Below are 25760 nucleotides of genomic sequence, written 5' to 3'. Positions count from 1 at the left end.
CTCTTGACCTGAGGTTACTTAATGGCACTCATGGAAACCCTGCTTTGGGAAATGTTCGCCTCCTCTCTTTACTTCTAATTCTCTATATTAGACTTTATACTCTTGTTGGTTTTGTTTTTAAGTTTTCTAGACCTGCGGACCTTGGGCTGGTACATGCTCATAGGTGCTCATTCATGTCCAACTCTTTGCAACCCCATGAACTGTAGCCGACCAGGCTCTTCTGTCTATGAGATTTTCCAGGAAGAAGACTGGACTGGTTGCCGTTTCCTCCCCCAGGTGATCTTCCCAGCTGAGGGACTGGGATGTGTCTCCTGTGTCTCCTGCATTGGCAGGCAGTTTCTTTACTACTGTGCCACCTGGGAAGCCCCTTGGGCTGGTACCAGGCCACAAAGATACTCATATTGTCACAAGACTTACTTTCTTCCCCTAGGATGTTGGGCCAGAATATATATGATTTCTACTCATCCTTTTCACTCTGCCTAGAATATAAACTTCCTGGAACAGCCTTTTCTGTGGGGATGAAGAGACTGTCAAAGGCAGTGTAGTAGCCACTGCCTCCTGTTCCTTCACCTCATTTTCCCTATTCCCTCCTTACCCTCTCTCCCTTGGCGACTTCGTCTGTTTCCCTAAGAGAATGAATGTTCCAAGTCTTCAATCAATGCGCTCTAAAAGGAGAGAGAGCCTAAGAGTATGAGTCAACTTTATTCTTGGTACCGAACGCTGTTTGTTCTCTTGTTAGTTGCCCTGAGGAACAGGGAAGTACAGCTTCTATTTCTTACATCTATTTTTCTTTTCCTTTCATAAAAGGGAGGTGAAGGGTAGTCAGCACATTTCATTAATTTAAAAGAGATCCATTTAAAAGAAAATGATGAAACACTGAGCCCCTGTTCTATACACACGCTCTGGGTGCATAGGGCATTATGAAATATTTACTTTATGGTGCTTAACATGTTACAATTGACTTTATTCACCTTAGTGTTGACTTCTTAGACAACCCCAGGAGATGAGCAGGCATCTGCCTGGTGGCCTGATAGTTGAAAATGCTCTCCTTCAACTTTTCCAGATTTGAAGAATACATCTGTTATCTACCGTTCTGTCCTCACCTTATATTTCAGTGATTTATAGATGTACCTAGGTTTCCATCAGGCTTCCCTGGTGGTTCAGTGGTAAAGAATCCACCTGCCAATGCAGGAGATGCAGGTTCCCTGAGTTGGGAAGATCCCCTGCAAAAGGGAATGGCTACCCACCCTAGTGTTCTTGCCTGGGAAATCCCGAGGACAGAGGAGCCTGGTAGGCTGCAGTCCATGGGGTCACAAATGAGTCAGACGGGACTCAGTGACTAAACAATAACAAAAAAGGCCTCCATTAGAATGTAACCCCCTGAAAGAGAGAATCTTGTTTTCTCCTTCATCTTTGTTTCCCTCCACGTCATCAAGCTGCACATTCACATTGCACGTGCCAATACTTAACAGATGTTTCTGAGTCAATCAGTTAAGTAAGCCTTGCCAAAGTGGTCGCCTGTCACTACTGCCTGGCTTTGTGGAAATCTTTCAGCCCTGAATGTTGGTTCTCAAGAGTGTTAAAAATAGCAACAATAATAATAGGTATTACCTGTGGCAACCAGGAGCAACAACTGCTGTGAGAACCAATGATAATGAGAGAAAGGACAAGGAGTTATGTTGCGAGTACAGCCAATCAGACCCTGCCTCAAACAGAGCCAGGGGACAGCTCCGAGGAATTATGTCCAGAAGGGAGCTGCTGGAGAACACCCACATTCATCACCAGTATCTATGACTTTCAGCACTCAGAAGACTGCCTCTGAGAAACGTTGCTCTGTGTCTCACACTGGGAGTGAGGAAGGGGAGCCTCTCTCTCTGGGCTCAGTCTGGAAACTTGAGTAGTCCCCTGACACGAGGATTGCTGAGAGACTGAGCAGATGCAATAGGAATGCCTGTGCTCTTCCCTGACTGCCTATTTTGGCCATCTCCCTGCTTTTAGTCTCCTCTGTGGAGGGTTCAGAGGCTTGAGCCAAGCCAAAGATACAGGAGAAAGATCTGGAATATACCTCAATGGGTAGGGCCAATTAAGACAGAGGGGAGTGTACAGAGAAGAATGTTCAGAAAACAAACTCCTTGCAAGAATCTGGAGTAATAAAGGGCCCAAGTCTTCTACTCAGTTAACCCCTGGACACTGGTGGGAGCTTCATTTTAATGTATGATTGTTGGGGAAAGGTGCGTGCATGTGCTAACGTGCTTCAGTCCTGTCTGACTCTTTGTCACCCTGTGGACTACAGCCCGCCAGGCTCCTCTGTCCAACCGATTCTCCAGGCAAGAACACCGGAGTGAGTTGCCATTTCCTTCTCCAGGGGATCTTCCTGATCCAGGGATTGAACCTGTGTCTTCTGTGTCTCCTGCATTGGCAGGGGGGTTCTTTACTAATGGCACCACCTGGGAAGCCCAAAGTTGGTATGATAAATCATGATATTTGGAGTGGGTGGACAAACAGTCTAGTCCCCTGGTTGGCCTTCAGTGGAAAGAATCAGTAGACTTCCTGATTCACCCTGCTCCTCTCTCAGCACCATTTAGAGATCTCTCCAGGGAGAGGCTGTGGCTATTATTGAGCCTATCCAATGTCCTGTGTTTATGCACTGGAAGTTCAGGGTCTGGTAGACCCGGATTCTCCCTATCTTGCAGAACGGAACTGGAATGGTAGGCCTTGAAAGTCAGGGGTTCCCACTCTTGTACCTTCCCAATGTGGCAGCCCAGTAGTCTAGAGCTGGGAAAATACTGCACTGGCAGGACCACCTTCCTTTCCCCTGTACCCTGAAGATGTGTCAAGTCCCCACCTGCAGAAGGAGAGGAGAGGAACTTGTCCACGCCCCCTTTCCCCTGTCACCTGCTGTTCACAGCTGCCATGTAGACACATTGGTAGTGAGGCATCCATTGTATGTGAAAGTGTTAGTTACTCAGTCATGTCTGACTCTTTGCAACCCCATGGACTATAGCCCACCAGGCTCCTCTATCCATGGAGTTCTCCAGACAAGAATACTGGAGTAGGTTGAGGTATCCATTACTTGACTTTAAACTCTGCAGTTACCCTGGGTCCAAAGGTTCTGGGAGCAGCTTCCCTCCTTTAAGTCTTTAATTAATTTATTTTTAATTGAAGGATAATTACAGCATTGTGTTGGTTTCTGCCATGCATCAACATGAATCAGCCATAGACATGCACATGTCCTCTCCTTGAGCCTCCCTCCCACCTCCCACCCCATGCCATCCCTCTGTGTTGTCACAGAGCACAGATTTGAGCTCCCTGCATCATACAGTAAACTCCCACTGGCTATCTAATTGTACATATGGTAAAGTCTATGTTTCCATACTACTCTCTCAATCCGTCCCACCCTCTCCTTCCCCCATTGTGTCCATGAGTCTGTCCTCTGTGTCTCCATGGCTGCCCTGCAAATAGGTTCCTCAGTACCATCTTTCTAGATTCCATATATATGCATTAATGTGTGATGTTTGTCTCTTTCGGACTTCACTCTGTATAACAGGCTCTACGTTCATCCACATCATTAGAACAAACTAAAATACTTTCTTTTTTATGGCTGAGTAATAGTCCACTGTGTATGTCTACCACAGCTTCTTTATCCAGTTACCTACTGATGGACATCTAGGCTGCTTCCATGTCCTAGCTACTGTAAATAGTGCTGCAATGAGCATGGGGTACATGTGTCCTTTTCAGTTATGGTTTTCTCCGGGTATATGCCCAGTAGTGGGATTGCTGGATCATGCCTTCTTTAAGTGCTGACTGCTCTACTCGGTAGAGCTTCCAGCCTTATCTTCACTAGTTCCGAGCATTCCATGTTGTTTTCAGCAGGAGACTCCCAGGCATTCTGGAAGCTCTGCATGGGAGTAGGAAGGCTACTGTTGATGTAGCTGCCTGGACCTACAGCAAAGAGCCAAGAAAAAACAAATCATTTAACACCGTGTGCACCCGACTCACCCAGAGCTGGCACAGCCAGTGGAGTCTGCAGAACTATGTAAATCTTCCTCCAAGCAGTCTATCTCTTCACTAGCTACAGAACACAGTGTTATCTTTTAGTTTTTAGTTATTGTTGGACTCCTTTTGACCCCATGGACTGCAGCATGCCAGGCTTCCCTGTTGTTCACTGTCTCCCAGAGATTGCTCAAATTCATCTCCACTGGGCCAGTGATGCTATCTAACCATCTTAACCTCTTTCATCCCCTTCTGCTCCTGCCTTCAATCTTGCCCAGCATCAGGGTCTTTTCCAATGAGTCAGTTCTTCAAAGGTAGCCAAAGTATTGGCCTTTCAGCTTCAGCATCAGTCCTTCCAATGAATATTCAGGGTTGATTTCCTTTAGGATTGATTGGTTTGATCTCCCTGCAGTCCAGGGAACTTTCAAGAGTCTTCTCCAACACCATGATTCGAAAGCATCAATTCTTTGGCATTCAACCTTGGACAGCAATACTGTCTTGTTTCTGAAGCTAGAAAGCCAACCAACAAGATCTTCAGAAAGGAGAAAACAGCTTTCACCAGAGGGATGGGGTCTTGTCTTTTATTGTTGCTGTCAGTACTTCTGGACCTCAGAGAGAGGACTCCCCAGCAAGAACCTGGAACTAAAGTGGCTTTTTTAGATATAAACCTTCAAATCAATGTGTAATGGACCAGCGATTATTGTTCAAAAACTTGGAATTCCCTGGCAGTCCAGTGGTTAGGACCATGCTTTCACTGCCCAGGGCATGAGTTCAGTCCCTGGTTGGCAAGTCACGCAGTGTAGCAATACATAAATACATAGATAAATAAATATAAAAATAAAAATCTTAGTAAAAGAAGAATTATGCTGTAACCTGAAAAAAAAAAAATTAACCTAAAATCAGGAAAGAATTGGTCATCCCCCCTCCCACCAAAGGAAAAAAAAACACAAAACAGGAAGAGAAGGGTCTAAGAAGCCAATGCTGGTAGTGTTTATCCCAGCGTTTTTGAGTGAGAGGTTATATTGGCCTATTCAGTTCTAGAGGCAAGTAAATTACTGCTTTGGAGCTGGATGAGTTTGGTTCTATCGAACATTCATACATAAAACAGACACCCTCATATCTAATTCCATGCTCAGCAAGCAGCCTGCCCTTAGAATCTGATTCTCAGGTGCTGGTTACAGGACACAAATGTTTTAGCCATTGGCTATTCTATTTTTATTCATAACTTTCATTGTGGATAAACTGGTCTCTGATTTTGAATACCAGTTTCTGGAAGCTTGGTTATGCTCTGGGAGATAAATCCACAATCTATAATAAATTGAATTTCTAAGCCTATAGGACTTAGGGCCAGAACCTCACCCCGGTGAATCATCAAAGTAAAACTTTGCCCTGGAGGACCTTTTTGGCTCCTGGAAGCTGCCTGACTGGTTGCTGGTCAGTATCCTTCCTATTCATACTCTTATTAAAGTTTTAAGACCTAGTGAGGGTTTTATCAATATTCAGGGACTAGCAGGATAGAATTGTGTTTGGGATCCTGGTCTGGAGTCAGAGAGACTTATATCTATATATATATATATCTTATCTTCCATGTTTAACTTTAGCAAATTGCATAATCTTTCCATTTCAATTTTTCTCACCTGTGATCTAGGGATAACAAAAGTGTCCACTTCATATAATTGTTTGGAAAAAAAACATGAGACAGCATGTTAAGCACTTCATGCAGTGCCTAGCATAAAATAATGCTTAATAAATAGTAGTTAATTTCATTTTTATAGCTCTCACTAGATGCCAGGCACTAAGCTAAGGCATTGATATATTTGCCCCAAATCAAACAGCTGGCAAGTGGCAGAGCTGGGCATTGAACCAGGTCAAAGCTAATGTATTTGACTACTAGGTTAAACTGTCTTTGATGGCTTAACAAACACAGTGAAACTTACCCTTTTGAAAAGTGTCCTCTCCTTTAAAGGAATACATTTGGAAGACTCTGTGTGTATTCCTAAGCCTATTTGTAACTCCTCTTTTGGACTTACCTAAGAAATCTGTGATATATTTTTGGAACATCTTTAATAAGGCCAAATCTTTGTTCTTGGATAGAAGATTTGATCTTGTTTAATAACTAAAACTTAGTGCCAACCCCAGTAAATAAAGTGGAGAATTACGATGGGAAATGCCTTCCTTGGTCAAAAACCATGAGCTCTAGAAAGCAGTTCCACAGTTTTGACAGAAGCAGTAAATACTTCATCATCAAAGAGTGTTTTCTATTGTTACTTCACTCTCCTGCCACATTGGTTTTATATGGGGTGAAGTTGTAAATATGTATTGTTACTAATAAATTAGATTAATTTCAAATGGTTGAATTATTGTAACTAAAGACTAATTAGTGGATTAATATAAACATAAGGAAAGATCCCAGTGAAGGCCTTGTCCTTTTAACAGTTCAATTATTGACATGAAAATATGCTCATCAAACCTGTAAGTCAAACAAAACTGGAAATGGGTGATTTTAGAAAAGCAGGCAGAGGTGGGCAGTTGAAAATTTAACAGACTTAAATGTAAGGTACTTTACTTCAAGCTAGAAAAAAATAACCACATGTACAAGATAAGCAATACAGAGTAGCAGAAGCACATGAGAAAAATGCTTGAAAGTTTGAGTAGATAGGAACTCAATCTAAGTTAATATGCCAAGAAAAATGCCAAGAAAAATACTATGATATTAAGCTAAATTAAAGGAAGCATAAGACCAAATAAATCTTTCACTTTTTACTAAAAAAAAAAAAAAATAATAAAGAAAGTATAGATTCTGGACAAAGGAGGTGACATACTCTGCTGATTAGCTTTCTAGAAATGACAATATTGGGCTTTCCCGATGGCTCAACAGATAAAGAATCCATCTGTAAGGCAGGAGACGGAGGAAACTTGGGTTTGATCCCTGGGTCAGGAAGATCCTTTGGAAGAGGAAAATGGAACCCACCAACCCACTCCAGTATTCTTACTTGAATGATCCCATGGACAGAGGAGCCTGGTGGGCTACAGTCCAAAGAGTTGGAAAGAGTCAGATAAGACGGAACAACTAAGCACAGGATCAAACTGTATTTGGAAGAGAGTAATCATGATGGTAAAATAATATAAGAAATGTTGAGTTGTTAGGAGATGTGTTCTTTGAAGGTGGAAAGACTGGGGGTGGGCATGATTGATTTCTTTAAATATTTAATGTGTCATCACATGGGTAAGTAATTAAGTTCATTCCATTTTGTAGTCATGTGGTAGGATAAGAAATGTGAATGGAAGCTTCTTTGAGATAGATTTTTAGTTCAGGATGCAAAAGAAAAGTATAAAGGTGATAAAAATGAAATGAGGCCTCAGGAAAAAGTTTCTCCATCACTTGAGGTGCTCCCAGAAAAACAGAAACTCAACTTCTATCTTTCTCCCCAAGAGAGGACTCAAGCCCATTAGATCCTATCACCACCATCCAAAAATAACCTTAAAGCACCCACATGTGTTGTGAAGCTAAAGAGAACAACCATCCTGATTTTCCGAGGACTGAGGGAGTGGTTTCTTGGCGTGCAGGACTTAAAGAATGCTAAAACTAGGAAAATTCTCAAGCAAATCTTGATGAGTTAATCACCCCAGAGGTGAAGGAATTTTAAATAAAGTAGGTCCTTTAAGGAATGGTTAAAACAAACAAAAGATATGCAATCAAACCTTCCTTGAACCCACACATGAATAAATGAAAGCATTGTCCATTCTCTTCCATATAATAGAAATTTCTAGATATTTAACACTTACTTTTAAAATACCAACAGGGTTTTCCTGGAGGCTCAGTGGTAAGGAATCTTCCTGCCAATGCAGGATACATGTCTTCGATCCCTGGGTTGGGAGGATCCCACATGCCACAAAGCAACTAAACCCATGCACCACAACCATTGAGCCTGTACTTTGGAGCCCAGGAGCCCCATTTACTGAGCCCACGTGCCGCAACTACTGAAGCCTGCACACCTTAGAACCAGTGTTCAGCAATAAGAGAAGCCATCGCAGTGAATAGCCCAAGCATTGCAACTAGAGAGTAGCCCCCACTCACCAAACCTAGAGAAAGTCCTCGAGCAGCAACGAAGACCCAGCACAGCCAAAAATAAATAAGTTTTTAAAATACCAACATATATATATGTTAGATTCATAATGTCCTAAAACATTTTAATAGTTCCCTGTGCTCTTAATCAATGTGGAATACAGATTTGTCTTTTTTTGAAAATATACTAAGAAAAAATTAGAATTAGAATATACAGCAATAAAACAAAACAGGTAAGACTTAAGTTTTAAAGTCTGACAGAGGTGGGTTTGAACTTGCTTCTATTAAGTACAACATGTGAGTTTGAGTGAACTCCGGGAGTTGGTGATGGACAGGGAGGCCTGGAGTGCAAGTCATGGGGTCGCAAAGAGTCGGACACGACTGAGCAACTGAACTGAACTGAACTGTCAAGTTACTTAATCTGTGCCTTGATTTTATCTGTAAATTTAACTATAAATTGGGAATAACATTTGTACCTGCTATGCAGAGCAGTACCCAGGAGACCATAATAAGCACTCAATAAGTGGTAGGGACTTTACCATTATTATTAATAACCAGCAGTTATTTTCTGTGCTGAATAGCTCCAGCTGACTGCACTGTCTCCTAGATCAGCGGTTCCCAACTTTTTGGCCCCAGGGACTTGTTTCATGAAAGACAATTTTTCCACGAATGGGAGCGGGGGGTGGGGAGCAGCAGGTGAGTGAGCAAAGCAAAGCATCTTGAACTTTGCTTTGCTCACTCCTTGCCATTCACCTCCTACTATGAGGCCTGGTTCCCGTACCACGGCCTGGGGGCTGTGGACCCCTGTTCTAGATGATCTGAGCAAACTCTGCTGTCTGTTCATCCTAAAGGAAGTCAGTCCTGAATGTTCATTGGAAGGACTGATGCTGAAGCTGAAACTCCAATACTTTGGCTACCTGATGTGAAAAACCAGCTCATTTGAAAAGACCCTGATGCTGGGAAAGATTGAAGGTGAGAGAAGGGTATGACAAAGGATGAGATGATTGGATGGCATCACCGACTCAATGGACATGAGTTTGAACAAACTCCAGGAGTTGGTGATGGACAGGGAAGCCTGGCGTGCTGCAGTCGCAAAGAGTTGGACATGACTGAGCAACTGAACTGAACTGAACTGATGAAGGCATTTGAAACTCCTAAGGAGCAAGGTGTATGTGCTTTTTGATGGCTATTTACTCATTTATATCTATTCCCTGCACTGTGTTCCAAATACTTGGGTGTCCTGGAAATATTACTTACCTATAAGTGTGAAATTACAAAAATCAATCAATTAATCTATGAATTTTACCAGTAGTTAACTTGATCATTTTCAAACAGTTTTTCAGTCTCCTTTCTTTGTCCTACCACCCATTTTGGACCAAAAAAACACCCTTTTTAATTTTTTTGGTTGTTCCCTGCATCTTGTGAAATCTTAGTTCCCCAACCAGGGATTTAACAAGAGCCACGCAAGTAAAAGCACTGAGTCCCAGCCACTGAACTGCCAGACAATTTCCCGCAGAAATCTTTATTCTTTGCTAATGGCTGCTCAAATACCAGAGTTACTTGGATGAAGTGTGCATTTGAACGTTATTAGTTTTCTCAGAGAAGCCTAGTTTTCTAAAGCACAAGAATGAGACTTTTAAGACAATAATTATTTTTCCTTTATAACCTTACCCTTGACCCTATACTGAAAAAGCAATATATAAACATGTTGCTGTTGTTTTAGTTGTTCAGTTGTATACAACTCTTGTGACCGCATGGACTGTAGCCTGCCAGGCTCCTCTGTCCATGGGATTTCCCAGGCAAGAGTACTGGAGTGGGTTGCCATTTTCTCCTCCAGGGGCTGTTCGCAGTCCAGGGATGGAACCCATGTCTCCTGCACTGGCAGGCGGATTCTTTACCACAAGTCACCTGGGAAGCCATAGTATATAAACATACATTCAGGAATCAGAAGAAGACTGTGTATGAAGGATCATGGAGGCACACAACACGGCTGTACTGACTTTCCCTCCCCCCTTCCTCTCCTCCCACCTGCAGGTCTAACCATTCCAACCCAAATCTGTGGGTCACCAGTTCATCAATTGCACTCCTCACTTCACTACTGGACAGAAATTGCCCATTCAAGTTTTTATCTTAAACCCACAGTCCAGCTCTGAAATGTACCTTGGGAGAGCAAAGTCAAGTATAGTGACATCACACACGTGTCTGTTTGAAAGTCACAGAGTTGTTTTTTTTTTAATCTCTTCAGCCCAAAGTTAACCTGTTTGGAACTGACCACTGGGAGTTGGCCTCCTGTCTAAAGGTTTAGCTGTGAGTAAACAATCTAAAAAAAATTTTTAAAGACCTTATTTTTTATCAGACTGTTCAAAGAAGGACTTTTGTGGGTAAAAGTTCACTAGGCTGAAACAATAGAAACATTGGAAAGTGGAATATGGCCTTCACTGTTAAAGCAGAGGGTCTTAGTTCACCTTTGCTGACCTCCATCATAGGAGAGTATAGATACACTTAGTTCACATTTCAGAACATTTTGCAATTGATCTTTTTTATAAGAATATTTGTTATTTGTATGTATTTGGATATGCCGGGTCTTAGTTTAGGCACATGGGATCTAGTTCCCTAGATGCTAGCACAGGGATCAAATCGGGCTCACTGCATTGAGAGCGCCGAGTCTTAGTCACTGGACCACCAGAGAAGTCCCCAGTAGATCTTTAATATAATAATAGAATAATCCCTTAAAAGATACTGTGTTCAGCAGTTGGGCATTTATCCAGGTCTAAGAAAAATGGGGAACAAATTTCAGCAGGGTTGATCTTCACTAAGCAAATAACCTCCTGAATCATTTTTTTTTTCTCCTAAATCATTTTTAATGATTAGAAAGTGAAAGGAAAAAAGTAGCAGGAACTTTCCCACTCCCTTCTCCTGTATGGATCCCACTATAGATTCTCAAATTACCTTGAAAGACCACTCAGAACTGAACACATAGCCAGTCTAATGCATCCCCTTACTTAAACCTTCCTTTTTAGTTTTCAAGAGATAAAGTAACCTAATCCTTCATTAATGAGCCTCTAAGTTAGGAGAGGCCGAAACTTAGTACTATTTCAAGAATATGAAGGTAATTACATGTCCATGAGTTTACCCATGTAGTTATGGTGACCATATGTCCTAAATTGTCTGGGATGGTCCAGATTTCACACAACTGATCTCAGAAGTTCTTTACTTCTCAGACCATGAAGATCAGATACTTTTCAGTTTCTAAAATAAGATTATTTTAGCTAAAGCCTCATATGATCGGTTAACAGTAATGATGTGCAAAGCTGTTTTAGGCCGAGGGAAAGATATTGAAGAATATAATCATCTTCCGCCCCCTAATAACATCTTTCTAAGGTAATAACTCGTCATATTGTCTATGTGAAAGAACAGGGGTTATCACAATTATTGTTAGAATTATTATGATCCTCTCCTTACTCTAGTGTATGTGGAGAAGGAGAGGGAACTGGTTCATGTCCCTCTGAGTTGTTCCCCTTCTAGTTGGAATTAACACACTCTCCCAAGTCCCCACTGCATCCTAGGCTCTTCACCAGTTCTTTCCTCCATCATGAGTCACCATTCAATGTGGATCACTGTCTCGAACTCCTGGATAGTTCTCTTTTCAGACTGTTGTTCCCTGTGATGGGTGCAGCATCCAAATAAAAGTGAGGCACGGTACACTTCTCTGTACAGTTTCATCCCTTTATTCTCCATACCTCCACTACACAAGGAATGCAGGTCTATTAGACTTAGTGATTGATGGAGTAACTTAAAGAAATCACAGTATAGGAAAGAAAAAAAAATTGTTGTAACCAATGCAAAATCTGTGATAGGTGCTCTATTTGAGCTGCCTTCGTGGAGGTCCAATCCAGACTTCAGTTTAATCTCATTAGTTAGAAACTTAGGCAACATAGACTTGATGCTTCCAGAATGAAGTCCATATTTCACTTGCAAATCTCTCATTGCAGAAGTGGTTTTAGTCTAGTGAACCTGCAAAAAGACTGTAGAAGGGAGGCCAACATAATTAAATGCCCTGACACCACCACCACCTCCATAAGAGGAAGTCCAGAGCTGAAGAACAAAAGGAGATTTGTTATAGTTGATTGCTAGATTTTTTTATAGATCCTAGTTTTAGGGTACCAATGGGAGTGCTGCATAGTGACCTTTCTAATAGTCCCAGGAAAGCAAAGAAGACACTAGCTACATCTTTCCTAGATGATTGACATGTAGATAACCCAGTCTATAATCTTTCTACCACACTCTTGGGTCTGAGAACCCTGTCATTTCCTAACCTCTGCTGTGTGGCTGTCCACCTACTTTGGGAACCTCTAACCAGTATCCAAGGAGTTGGTCTCATCCCAGTAACTCTCTCTTGCTGCTCCCAGTGGCTCATCCTCTGAGTCTGAGTTATTTAGTCCAAAAAAACCAAATGCTTCAGATATCTCTCACAGAATAGTCCAAGTGGGCACATGGGTCCTCCAAGTATGATTCCTACTTAAGTCTCCTCACCACTGTGAGTAGCAAATATGTCTCTTTATCTTTAAAATTGACCAGCCAGTTACTGCTGGAACACAGATGCATACACATATACATACCTTTCAAGGGCAAATGTTAGATCACAGAAACAACATAAAATCTAAACTAAAGCTCTTAACCTGCTTATAAAGGGAATTCATCCCACAGATATGTCTCATTAGAATGGTGTTCTGTTGTTGCTGTTTTAAATAATTTCTTATGTCTTCAGAAAGTGTCAGTCACTCAGTCATGTCTAACTCTTTGCAACCCCATGGGCTGTAGCCCACCTGGCTCCTCTGTCTATGGAATTCTCCAGGCAAGAATACTGGAGTGGGTAGCCACTCCTTTCTCCAAGGGAATCTTCATGACCCAGGAATCGAACCTGGGTCTCCTGCATTGCAGGCAGATTCTTCACCATCTGAGAGGAGGCATGCAATTCCCATTTCCCCTCGTGAGGATAGAGTTTAATAATTTAAAATTTTCTTCTATCATGCCACCAAACATTTTTATTTGTTCAACAAATATTTATTGAGCTTCAACTTTAAGTCTGGAGAAGGGCATGGCAACCCACTCCAGTATTCTTGCCTGGAGAAGTCCATGGACAGAGGAATCTGGCAGGCTATAGTCCATGGGGTCACAAAGTGTCAGACAAAACTGAGCGACTAACACACACACAACTTTAAGTCAGGCATACTCATACTCAGAATAGGGTAATGAGCAAAACAAAGCTCCCTGCCCTCATGAAGCTTACGTTCTAGTAAAGGAAACAATTTCAATATCCATGGTAAAGAGCCTATTGTTAATGTCTATAATACTGAAGATTTAATATACTCTGGATTTAATTCAGAATTATATGCATGCACATTTTCCATGTAACCAGGAGATTTTATCTCAACTCATAGTAATTGCATGTTATTAAATATCCATTTAGTAAGGAAATGTTCAAACATACCCAGTCTGAAGGGCCAACTCATTGGAAAAGACCCTGACGCTGGGAAAGATTGAAGGCAGGAGGAGAAGGGGACAACAGAGGATGAGATGGTTAGATGGCATCATTGACTCAATGGACATGAGTTTGAGCAAACTCCAGGAGATGGTGAAGGACAGGGAAGCCTGGCATGCTGCAGTCAGTGGGGTTGCAAAGAGTCGGGCACGACTGAGTGACAGAACACTACCACCATCCAGTCTATGACCAGTTAACTCAATAGACAGAGAATATTAATGCCATCAAGGTCATTATATTTGGGCTTATTTTATGTGCAAATTAGTTAATACCCTTCAGCCTCATAGCCACAGACTACTTTGCTAACTGGTCTTTCTGCAGAGGCCTGCAGTTGGCAAGAGCAATGAAGGAACGATAGATTAGGTGTCCATTAGCACCTCTGGGAAAACAGTTTAGCATTCGCTTCCTGATGATAGTGTTCCAAGAGGCATGGCAGGACAATAGTGTCATTGTGATAAATATGGCCCAGGGCAGTCTTCACACTGAAAATTCTCCAGGTTCCCTTCAGCCCCCACCAGCCAGGCGAATCACGAGAGAATTCTTTTCCTTGGATGAGATTCTTGGGATGGAATTTGCAGTCCTTTCATTTCTGTGTTGCTTCTGTGGTATTGTCTTGTCTTCAAGAGAGTTTCTGAATTAAACTGCTGATGCAAATAATTTAAGAATGACAAATGAGTTGTTCTGAGAATTTAAGCTGATGCCTTCTGGTATGTTTGAAGGGCCTGGCTGCTAAGGTTCCATGTATGTGAAGTATTAGGAATGAGTTCATTAGAAAAAGAGAGAGCCCATTAAAAGGAGAGAGGTAGGGTTGGGAAAGAAGAGTGATTCTGGGCACAGACCAGATTCATATTTGAACCCTAGGGAAAGGGAACTAAAATCAAGGGCATGCAAAACCCAAGAGTCCATTCCATAAAATCTCTATGAGCCCTTCCAGATCAGCTGTGTCACTGTGTGAAAGAAACTGAGGGTGAAGAGTGATTTTGCCAGTTGGAATTTCTGTTGTAAGAGTCTGTAATGGCCAGTATCAGGCCCCCACCTCCGAAAACAAAAGCAGAGGCAGCACCATCCTCAATGAGCACTGGCAACGTAGCACAGACACCAGTGGTTTCAGGTGCTTTGGGGCCTGTCATCAGTGTGTGTGTACAGGTTGCCTTTAGAATGGCAGGAGATTATGCCGAAGTGAATCAGAGAATCAGGAGAGTACATGCAGGGGTGGCTAAGTGCAGTAGTCAAGACTGATTCCAAAAAAAAAAAAAAAAAAAAGACTGGTTCCACAGATTTCTCACTGCCAGAGAAGTGAGCTGTGACATGGAAAGGGGGAAGGCTAAAATGAACCCTGCAATACTGGGCTGGAATTGGAATTATTGATAAGAGCACATTGTTTTATAAGTGTGTGAGAGAGAGAGAGAGAGAACAAGCGAGCCTGAGCCTGTACTCTGAGAGAACCTACAAGTTATGACACAGCAGTATGAAATAGTACACTTAGAACATTAATTTTTCTAAATACTTTTCTCCACTACAGAAACCAGGATTTCTTAGGTAAGTGGCTTACTTCAGGGCCCGGGCTAGGAAAATATAAGAAAAACCTGAAATATATTGTGTCATAAAGTCAGGAAGCTTAAAGAATTTTGGAGACATGTCAAAAGGACAGTTGGAAAGGACTGCTGCTGTTGCTGCTGCTAAGTCGCTTCAGTCGTGTCTGACTCTGTGTGACCCCAGAGACGGCAGCCCACGAGGCTCCCCCATCCCTGGGATTCTCCAGGCAAGAACACTGGAGCGGGTTGCCATTTCCTTCTCCAATGCATGAAAGTGAAAAGTGAAAGTGAAGCCGCTCAGTCGTGCCCGACTCTTAGCGACCCCATGGACTGCAGCCTACCAGGCTCCTCTGCCCATGGGGTTTTCCAGACTAGAGTACTGGACCACCACTATGCAAATCAGGGACAATTTTAGCATCATAATAGTGTCAATAACAGATACCCACTGAATAAAATAAGAATTTATGCATCATAATGGTATAAATAAATTGGCAAACAAATCATAGAGAAGAGAACATTTTTCCTTGTGGTAGAATGCCAACTAAAAAATACAGTGGGAATGATAGAATTATAAAAATCCCCATTTGGCAATCACTATAGTAACACTGACTCTGGCAAGAGTCATCAATGGATACTAAAACTAGTGGGTAAAGTTTGTTGAGAAACAAAAAGTTTATGTAGTCTCAAAGTATCTCCCTATGAAATAATTAACTTTAAAGGAAAAATAGTAATTTTAAAATAGAGACACCTGGCAGGCTCTACCTTAACAAATCATTTAAAAAGAACAATTCAACTCCTAATATTACATACTCAGATCACATCACTTCTGTGTTATTCCTGCTTAGAATGCGTAACCTGAAGCTAATCATGAGGAAACATCCAACAACCCAAGTTGAGGAACTCTCTACAAAATAACTGACTTGTAACTCTTCAAATATTTCAAGGTCACGAAAGAAAGAATGTGGAAAATTTCTTCCGGATTAAAGGAGACTAAAGATACTTGACAACATAATGCAATGTATGATTTGTATTTTTCTTTTACTCTAATGGACATTATTGGAACAATTGAGCAAAATTTGAATGAATTTATAGATTAGATAATATTATTAAATCAGTATTGACTTCTTAATTTCCATAATTGCACTGTGGTTATGAAAGATATTGTCCTTGTTTTTAGGAAATATACACTGAAGTACTTAGGGGAAAATGGTATCATGTCTATATCTTACTCACAACAGAAAAAAAAAGTCAGAAAAATGATAAATAAGTAAATACATACACATGTACAGAGGGAGAGTGTGCAAGCCCACAGTAGGTATTTTTTTAATTAATTATTGATTTATCTTTGGTTGTTGGGTCTTGTTTGCTGCATGTGGGCTTTCTCAGTTGCAGCGCGTGGGCTTCTCATTGCAGTGGTTTCTCTCGTTGCAGAGCACAGCTCTAGAGCTTTCAGCCTTCAGGAATTGCAGCACACAGGCTCAGTAGTTGTGGCGCATGGTCTTAGGTGCTCTGAGGCATGTGGGATCTTCCTTGGCCAGGGATCGAACCCGTGTCCCCTGCATTGGAAGTGCGGGGTCTTCACCACCGGACCACCAGGGAAGTCCCCACACAAGGTGTTGACCTAGGTTACTAAGAGAAAGAGTTGACATTAACAAACAATGTACATAAGACCTCGGTCAGAAATTCTGAAACCATGCCCTAAAGCCCTTTCATGGGGTACCCAGTGCCAATTTATGTTGTAAAATAAGAGAGAGCCCACAAGGCAGAGGTTTGAATATCAATGAGTCATTCTTTATGTTTGAGACACCTTTATAACACTCTTCTAACAGAAAATCAGTTTGATTCATCTCAACTTCTATTCACAAAATCCTCTACCGAAAATTGTTTCTTTAACTTTCATTATGTTCACGTTGAGTCACTGGAATCACAAACTCCACACAGCTCTCCTGCTTGAACAATAGAATAATTTTTTTTTTTTTGGCTACGCTGTGCAGCACGCAACATCTTAGATGCTCGACCAGGGATCGAGCTAGTGCCCCCTATAGTGAAAATGTGGGGTCTTAATCACCGGACCACCAGGAAAGTCTCAGAATAATTTGTTTCCCCATGCATAGATTTAATACAGATGAATTAAAAACATTTATGTAATATAGGGATAAAATATTTTGGACCCAAAACCTGATTAAAAACCAGCCCAGATCACAGATTACAAAATACCGCCATCCCCTCTTATTATTTGTTTGCTCGCTTTGCTCTATTATTCCTATATCACTTGTGGACAGGAAGCAGCCATATTGAAATACAAATTTGACTTGTTTCTTTAAAAAAAGAAAAACAAATAGATGGTTTATTCTAAGAACATACAGGAACTTATATTCTAAACGTCCATAAATACATTTTCTAGGGACTCTTATCATCTTAGAACGCTACTACAGCTTCTCTTTAATCTTTTTAAACATCCTGTTACATAAATTGTGACTGTATCTATAGCAGGAAGAATAATAAGATAATAATTGGTCAGACATCAAAAGCACTTGGGTGGGTCTTATAGGGACATTTAGTCTTCTCTCCCATCAACACCATGTTCTTAAAATTTTTCCCAACTACATTAATCTATTTTTTGTTTGTTTCTTCTTTTTCCTTTCCCCTAAGTAATTACTATGAATTTTTGCCAGATCAGAAATTTTTTCCAGGAAGAGACTCCAAGTATTAAGAAAGCAGACAAACAGTACCTGAAGATAAGATATAAACTCCTTCCAGGCTCGCCTTTGATTTCTTTCTCCATATTGAGTGGAATTAATTGGTGGAGTTGCACGTCCTCAGTTTTCTATGACAGAGAGGTACTATCTGATCTATGCTAAGAATTTCCTATTAACTTTCATGGGATATATTTGGAACTGTTCTTACCACCTAGTATTAAACAGTAAGAACCACACAAATTGTCATATGTAGGCTGTGAATCATATATATATACATCCAGCAAGTATTTCTTGGTCATAAAGTGTTAGGAAGAGTTTTAGAAGCCATTTAGCTTGACCTCTCTTTCATCACTTTTCTGACAAATGGTCGCCAGCTAAGACTATTGTTGTAACAAGGAGTTCCCTATGGTGTGGGGCAGCCCATTCCGTTGCTGGACAGCTCTCGTTGTAACCCTTGCCTCTTGCTGTGATTATTTGCAGCCTCATAGAATATGTCTACCCCTCTTCTGTAAAACAGCCCTTTAAACATTTGGTGACTGCTAATTCGTCCTAAGCTATCACCAGCTATTGATTATTATGTCCTTCAATTTGATTATTTTTCAGATCACATTGATAAATGCATAAATATCCAAAAATTAACAATAGTTAACTCCAGAAGGCAACTTATGGTTATGTTTTCATGTTTGCTTATGTGTAAATTCTAATTTTCACAATAAATATTTATTCTAATAACAATGACAACATTAATTATTTTTATTGAGTTTCACCTAGACACCAGGTCCTGGCATGTGTATATTATTATCCTCAGTAATCCTGAGAGATAGAAGCTATAATTATCCTCATTGTACAGATGAAGAAACTAGGGCATAGAGGAATTAAGTAATTTGCCCAAGGTCACATAGCTAAGTAAGTGGCTGAAAAGAAACTGGAAGCTACGCTTGCCTGATTCTTAACCAATTGTCGTATAACAAGAAAATACATTTCTCTTTGCGGGGGAGGGGGATATTTGTTTTATTTTTAGTATTTTATACAGAAACATATACAATATGTTAGATTTGATCTGAACAACATAAAGTACACTGCGATTATTATGTCCTTTGATTTGGACACAATGTAATCTGTTAATGTCCCTATGACTGCGTTTGATTTTTCACCTGTGATGTGAGATTATTGGCTCATATAGAGCTTTCCAAAAAATCATTTGGTTCTTAATTTTTTTTTCTCCCTTGACTTCCTTTTGCACATCCTCTGTCACCCCATCAATTCCTACCCCACAAATAACCATTTTATCAATCTAATTGTTAACAATTTTCTATATTCTCATATGATTAAGTGTCAGTCAGTCAGTCAGTTCAGTTGCTCAGTCGTGTCCGACTCTGTGCGACCCCATAGACAGCAGCCCACCAGGCTTCCCGTCCCTGGGATTCTCCAGGCAAGAACACTGGAGTGGGTTGCCATTTCCTTCTCCAATGCCTGAAAGTGAAAAGTGAAAGTGAAGTTACTCAGTCTTATCTGACTCTTAGCGACCCCATGGACTGCAGCCTACCAGGCTCCTCCATCCATGGGATTTTCCAGGCAAGAGTACTGGAGTGGGGTGCCATTGCCTTCTCCGTGATTAAGTGTAGACAAATACAAATGTACACATATTCAATATAGGGTTTTTTTGTCATTTAAAAAAAGTGATTTCTTTTTTCTTTTTATTTTTTATTTAAAACAGTTTCTCATCTAAAATCCCTCTAAATCAATTGTCAGAGTACAAATGTATTCCTTTTAATGGATGCTTCTCTCTGTCTTTTTTAAGTACACAAAACTTTTATTTTATGTTCATTTTTTGGTTGAAACAAATGGCATGTGAGATCTTAGTTCCCCAACCAGGATTCAAACGCATGCATGCCCCCTGCTCTGGAAGTGTGGAGTCTTAGCCACTGAACCACCAGGGAAGTCCTTTAATGGGTATTTCAAAATGTGGATATACTGAAAGTACCACAACATTGCTAATCAGCTATACACCAATACAAAATAAAAAGTTTAAAGTTTGAAAAACAAATGTGGATATAGTAAAAAAAAAATTTGCAACCTTTCCCCTATTGATGGCATACATAGTATTTTTTTTAAGATTTTTTTTTTTTTGATGTGGGCCATTTTCAAAGTCTTTATTGAATTTGTTACAAAATTGCTTCTGTTTTATGTTTTGATTTTCTGGCCGAGAGGCATGTGGGATCTCAGCTCCCCTACCGGAAATCGAACCTGCGCTCCCTGCATTGTAAGACAAAGTCTTAACCACTGGACAACCAGAGAAGTCCCCATATAATGTGTGTGTGTGTTGCCTGTTGAAACAGTGTGCCAAAGTATCCTTGTACATCTATATAGAACTTCGTTGTCTTTATTTCAGTAGTTTTATTGAGGGAATTCCCCAGTGGTCCAGTGGTTAGCGCTTGTGCTTCCACTGCATGGGGCGTAGGTTTGATCCCTGATGGGGGAACTAAGATCCCACAAGCCATCCCCAGAACTGAGATTGCTGGGTCACATTTTTGAAATAATAGCTGTTGCAGCTATTGCTTGCCAAAAAGGCTATAATAACAGCTACATGAAAATACTCTTCACTCCACATCCCTGCAGCGGTATTGCAGTCTATTCAGCAACCATTCTAAGAAAACCTCTGTGAAACAAGAAATCAAAGGAAACTACTTAAACATAATAAAGATTATTTACTGCAAATTAATACCAATTATAATTCTAACTGGCAAAATATTAAAATTCTCTCATTCAAAATTAGGAACTGCACATTGAGCTTTTAATAAAAAAGATTTCCCACGTCTCTTTTATGCTTCAATTTAAAATTGATGTATATTACACATATAAAATGAACAAATCATAAGTACACAGATCAGTGAGTTATTGCAAAATAAACACATCCATATAACCGTTGCCCAGGTCAAGAAATAGACACTAGCAGCACCTCAAAATCCTTCTTCATCTCCCCCCATCATTGCTCCCTTCCTCCTTCCTCAAGAGAACCAGTCCTGACTTTTAGCACCATAGAATAGTTTCCCTTGGTTTTGAAATATACAGAAATAGAATAATGCAATGCATATTCTTCTTTATGTCTCTGGTTTATTTCCCTCAATATCATCTTTGTAAAGTTTTTCATATTGCAGATAGCAGCAGTTCACTCATTTTCATTGCTGTGCAGTAATTCATTGTATGAGTAAGATATACGCTTATTCGTTCTACTTTTGATGGACTTTCAGCTGCTTTTGAACCTGAATCCTGTCATCCAGTGTGTCAGCCACCAATATTCCCAGCTTTTTTTTTTTTTTTTTTCCCTCTAAAAGCAAGGCTTTATAGGGCCCTTCCAAAACAGTGGGAGGGAGAACAAACCACAGGTTTGCTTGGTTGCTGGCTTCCCTAAAGGGGAGGGAGCGAGCCTGTTCCTTATATGTGGTGAGGGTAGGGGTGTGTCTGGGGGGCTGGAAAGGTAGCTTGAAAATGTTAGTTGCTCAGTCATGTCTGGCTCTTTGCAACCCCATGAACTGTAGCCTGGAGGGGTTGGCTTAGGTGATTTCAGAACTCTCGGCTTTGTGTCATCAGAAATTCGGATGATTTCATCATCTGTGTCTAGAGAAATCATTGACTTTTAACCGTTTGACAAGACCAGACAGATTTGTGTCAGCCAACTAGAGATCTCCCTTCAGGTTAACTTTGATATACTAATAAGTATTATTTGGGTAAAAATGTTTGACTAGCTATAACTATAGCTAGCTGTCTATAGTATCATTGAACATACATTTCTACACCTTATCTGATTCAAATTAACAAATATTTCTTGAAGGTTTACTGTATTCCAGGTACTGATTGGGATTGAGGATTGAATAAAACAGATCAGATCCACAGCCTTGCTGAATTTATGTTTTAGTTGATGAGACAGATATAAACAAGCAATCTAGATAATTTTACTTAAGTGCATGAGAAAGTGAAACAGGGCCACCAGTTAGGAAGTAACAAGGACGGTGACAGGCAGCATTAGAAGGAGGTAACTCAGGCAAGTGTGACATTTCAGGCAAGAGGAATAGCTAACACAAAAGCCCTGAGGAGGGGATAAGCTTCAACAAACAGGAAGGTTAAATAACTTAAGTGGAAAGTAGCCTCTAAAAATTGTATTAAAAAGTTTAAAGAAAAGAAGGTGGCTAGTGTATCTGAAACACATTTTCAATAGAAGCAAGTGGAAGAGAGGTAGGCAGGAACCAAACTGTTTAGGTTCTTGGTGTGTTTGTGTTCTAAATACAGTGGTGAGATGGGTAAGGAGATGCAAACCCAGATCACTCTTTTTTTTTTTTTTTTCCAGATCACTCTTCAAGGAAGGACTTGATGTCAAGACATGAAGAGTATGGTCTGAAAACAGTCTTAAGCTGACAGCTTTTCCATGATCTGCTTCTGTTGCAGAGCCTCACTGGTTGAGAACCTTCCCTTCGTGGGAAGCCAGGTGGTGCACTGGTAAACAATCCGACTGCCAATGCAGGAGATGCAAGAGACACAGGTTCGATCCCTGAATCGGGAAGATCCCCTGTTCTTGCCTGGAGAATCCCATGGACAGGAGCCTGGTGGGCTACAGTCCATGGGGTCAAAAAGAGTTGGACACAACCAAGTGGCTAACCTTTTCAGTTTTTTGGTTGTTGGATAACTGGTTTGTCCCAAGCATATTGATCATTTGACTCACTGAAAACAAATTTAGTGTGTCTTTGGATTTCTTTAATTTACCTGCCCAGTAATCACGTCAAAAAAGGAAACAGCATTAGTTAGTGCCTGTGTGATACAGCCCCTAGGTTCCTGGAGAGGCTCGCTCTTGCACTCTGCCTTCTGTCTACTGCCTTCTGACCTATGGCCACCTCAGTTTGTTCTCTGTTCCTCTGCATGCCAGGTTTATTGCTGCCTCATGCCTTTTCACTTGTGGTTTTCAGATTGTCTCTGTAGCAATACTTCTTACCTAAATTCTATTCATCTGTGGGGCTCAGATTACATGTGGCTGGCTCACAGAGAATTTCTGTAGCACTGCCCTCTTCTGCAATGAGGCTAGTTCCTCTAATCATGTTCTCACACGAATCCCTGTGTTTTCTTTCATAGCACTTATCACAAGTTGTAATTATGCTGTAATTGTTGTTATTGTTTGTTTTCTTCCCTGGAGTTCCACAAGAAGCAGAAAGGTGCTGTTTTGTTTTCTGCTTCATTTTGCTAGTGCCTTGGAGAGTGACTGGGATCAAGTGGGTAGACAATAAATGTTTATTGAATAAACAACTTGTCCATAGTGGATCCAAGTTGGCACTTAAGGCCAATTCCTTTAAATGCTCATTAAACATTTTGTAATAATCTACCCCAAATCTTCCAGGAGTCATTGAAGATTTGAAGATCATAGTTTTTAAGGTCTCATATTTTCCCATGTGAAAAACTTTGGAGGGTAAAATTTATTAATTATATAGATTTAATTTAAAAGTAGTACCAAATGTTTAGAATGAAACAGGCAAACAAACCAACCTGCTTTATGCCCTAGTCTTACTCTCTAAATAGGTAACTATTTTAAACTAAGCAGGTCTGGTCAATCCTTTATTATTTTTTTTAATTTATTTTTATTTGGAGGATAATTGCTTTCCAATGTGTTAGTTTCTGCTGTATACCAGTGTGAATCAGCTGTAAGTATACATATATCCCCTCTCTCTTGAGCCTCCTTCCTACTCCAACCACCGTCCCCCACCTCTTTAGGTCGTCACAGAGAACCAGGCTGAGCTCTCTGTTATACAGCACCTTCCCACTAGCTTTGTATTTTACACATGGTAGTGTATATATGTCCATGGGGTCGCGAAGAGTCAGGCACGACTAAGCAACTTCCCTTTCACTTTTCACTTTCATGCATTGGAGAAGGAAATGGCAACCCACTCCAGTGTTCTTGCCTGGAGAATCCCAGGGACGGGGGAGCCTGGTGGGCTTCCATCTATGGGGTCACACAGAGTCGGACACAACTGAAGTGACTTAGCAGCAGCAGCAGCAGCAGTGTATATATGTCAGTGCCACTCTTTCAGTTCACCCCACCCTCTCCTTCCCCCGCTGGGTTCACAAGTTCATTCTCTATGTCTGCATCTCTGTTCTTGCCTTGAAATAGATTCATCAGTACCATTTTTCTAGATTCTGTATATATGTGTTAATATACAATATTTGTTTTTCTCTTTCTGATTTACTTCACTCTGTATGACAGACTTTAGGTTCATTCCACTCATTACAACTGACTCAAATTCGTTCCTTTTTGTGGCTGAGCAATATTCCATTGTATATATGTACAACAATTTCTTTATCTATTCATCTGTCAATGGACATCTAGATTGTATCCTCTGTCTTTAAAAGAAGCCCTTTGTCACTCTTGAAAATCAGTCCTTTACCCTCTGATACTTTTTCCATTGTCAATTTTTATAATATTTCTATTTGCGGTTTTTACAATATTAGCTATTTCTTTCACTACCTCTTGGTATCAGGATTAGAAATTTTAGTTTGTTCAACATGGCAAAATATCTCAAATAAGCTCCCCATGGTGGTATTTCAAGTTTCTTACCTATGTTTGTCCTTCCTCTTCCAGCGTGAAAATTATTATTTTTTTAATTGAGTTATAACTCACAATCCAATCCACCTTTTGAAAAACATACCTTTTTTGATGAAGAGGGAGGAAAGAAAAGCAGACCTTATGTGGCTTACCAGCAGACATATGATTGCTTTCTAGCAGTGGTCTCTTGCCTGGGAGATGACCTGAGTTCCAAAGTCAAGGTAAGGAGGGAAGACAATAGTCACACTGACAGGGGGAGGAAGGAGAGTGCATGCATAGATTGTCTAGTCAGAAAGAAGGAGTGACTTCCTTTCAACAATTCCTCTCATAACAAGTTTGTCATTCCTTATTTCACAGCAAATGGTCTTCGGTCAAATATCATAGGCAGAACTAGATACAAATTATTTTGTATATAGTTTGGAGTTACTGCTACATAGGTCCTTTGTTTCCTATGTTGGTTGTGCTGGGTCTTTGTTGTGCACAGGATTAGTTGCCCTGTAGCATGTGGGGTCTTACTTCCCCGATCAGGGATGGAACCCGTCTCACTTGCATTGGAAGGTGGCGTCTTAACCACTGGATTATCAGAGGAGTACCCTCAGGTCCTTTGTAAGAACCTCTTGTACTCTAGACATTGTTAGATCCTTTGTAGTATCGTGTAAACATTAAAATATCACAGGCCAGGGAATTCCCTGGCAGTCCAATGGGTAGGACTCTGTGCTTCCACTGCAGGGAACACAAGTTCTATCCCTGGTCAGGGAACTAAGATCCTGAAAGCTACCAGGTCATAAATAAATAAATAAAATATCATATTCTAAATCAAATATGAAATTTTGCTATACAATTTTGACAAAATTTTGGGTAATTTTTGTTTTGAAATTATTTAAACTACTATGAAAGCGAAAGTGGAGAGTGAAAAAGTTGGCTTAAAACTCAACATTCAGAAAACTAAGATCATGGCATCTGGTCCCATCACTTCATGGCAAATAGATGGGGAAACAGTGACAGACTTTATTTTGGGGGGCTCCAAAATCACTGCAGATGGTGACTGCAGCCATGAAATTAAAAGACGCTTGCTCCGTGGAAAGAAAGTTATGACCAACCTAGACAGCGTATTAAAAAGCAGAGACATTACTTTGCCAACAAAGGTCCGTCTAGTCAAGGCTATGGTTTTTCCAGTGGTCATGTATGGATGTGAGAGTTGGACCGTAAAGAAAACTGAGTGCCAAAGAGTTGATGCTTTTGATCTGTGGTGTTGGAGAAGACTTTTAAGAGTCCCTTGGACTGCAAGGAGATCCAACCAATCCATCCTAAAGGAAATCAGTCCTGAATATTCATTGGAATG

At 40.6% G+C, this 25760-nt stretch overlaps 1 long non-coding RNA gene across 2 annotated transcripts in view; it reads left to right on the top strand.

The window, feature by feature from the left end:
• The window catches only part of LOC107132296 (uncharacterized), a 64027-nt gene that overhangs the window by 24798 nt on the left and 13469 nt on the right, over nucleotides 1-25760 (top strand). For both annotated transcript variants that reach the window (XR_009493889.1, XR_009493888.1), the window contains 2 exons: nucleotides 22181-22372; nucleotides 24455-24639. This is a non-coding gene — a long non-coding RNA (uncharacterized lncRNA). The remainder of the gene's footprint in view (nucleotides 1-22180; nucleotides 22373-24454; nucleotides 24640-25760) is intronic.

Source organism: Bos taurus, chromosome 3 (genome assembly GCF_002263795.3).
Source record: "Bos taurus isolate L1 Dominette 01449 registration number 42190680 breed Hereford chromosome 3, ARS-UCD2.0, whole genome shotgun sequence".
NCBI classification, from domain to species: Eukaryota; Metazoa; Chordata; class Mammalia; order Artiodactyla; family Bovidae; genus Bos; species Bos taurus.
This window is presented reverse-complemented; position numbering and strand designations above follow the sequence as displayed.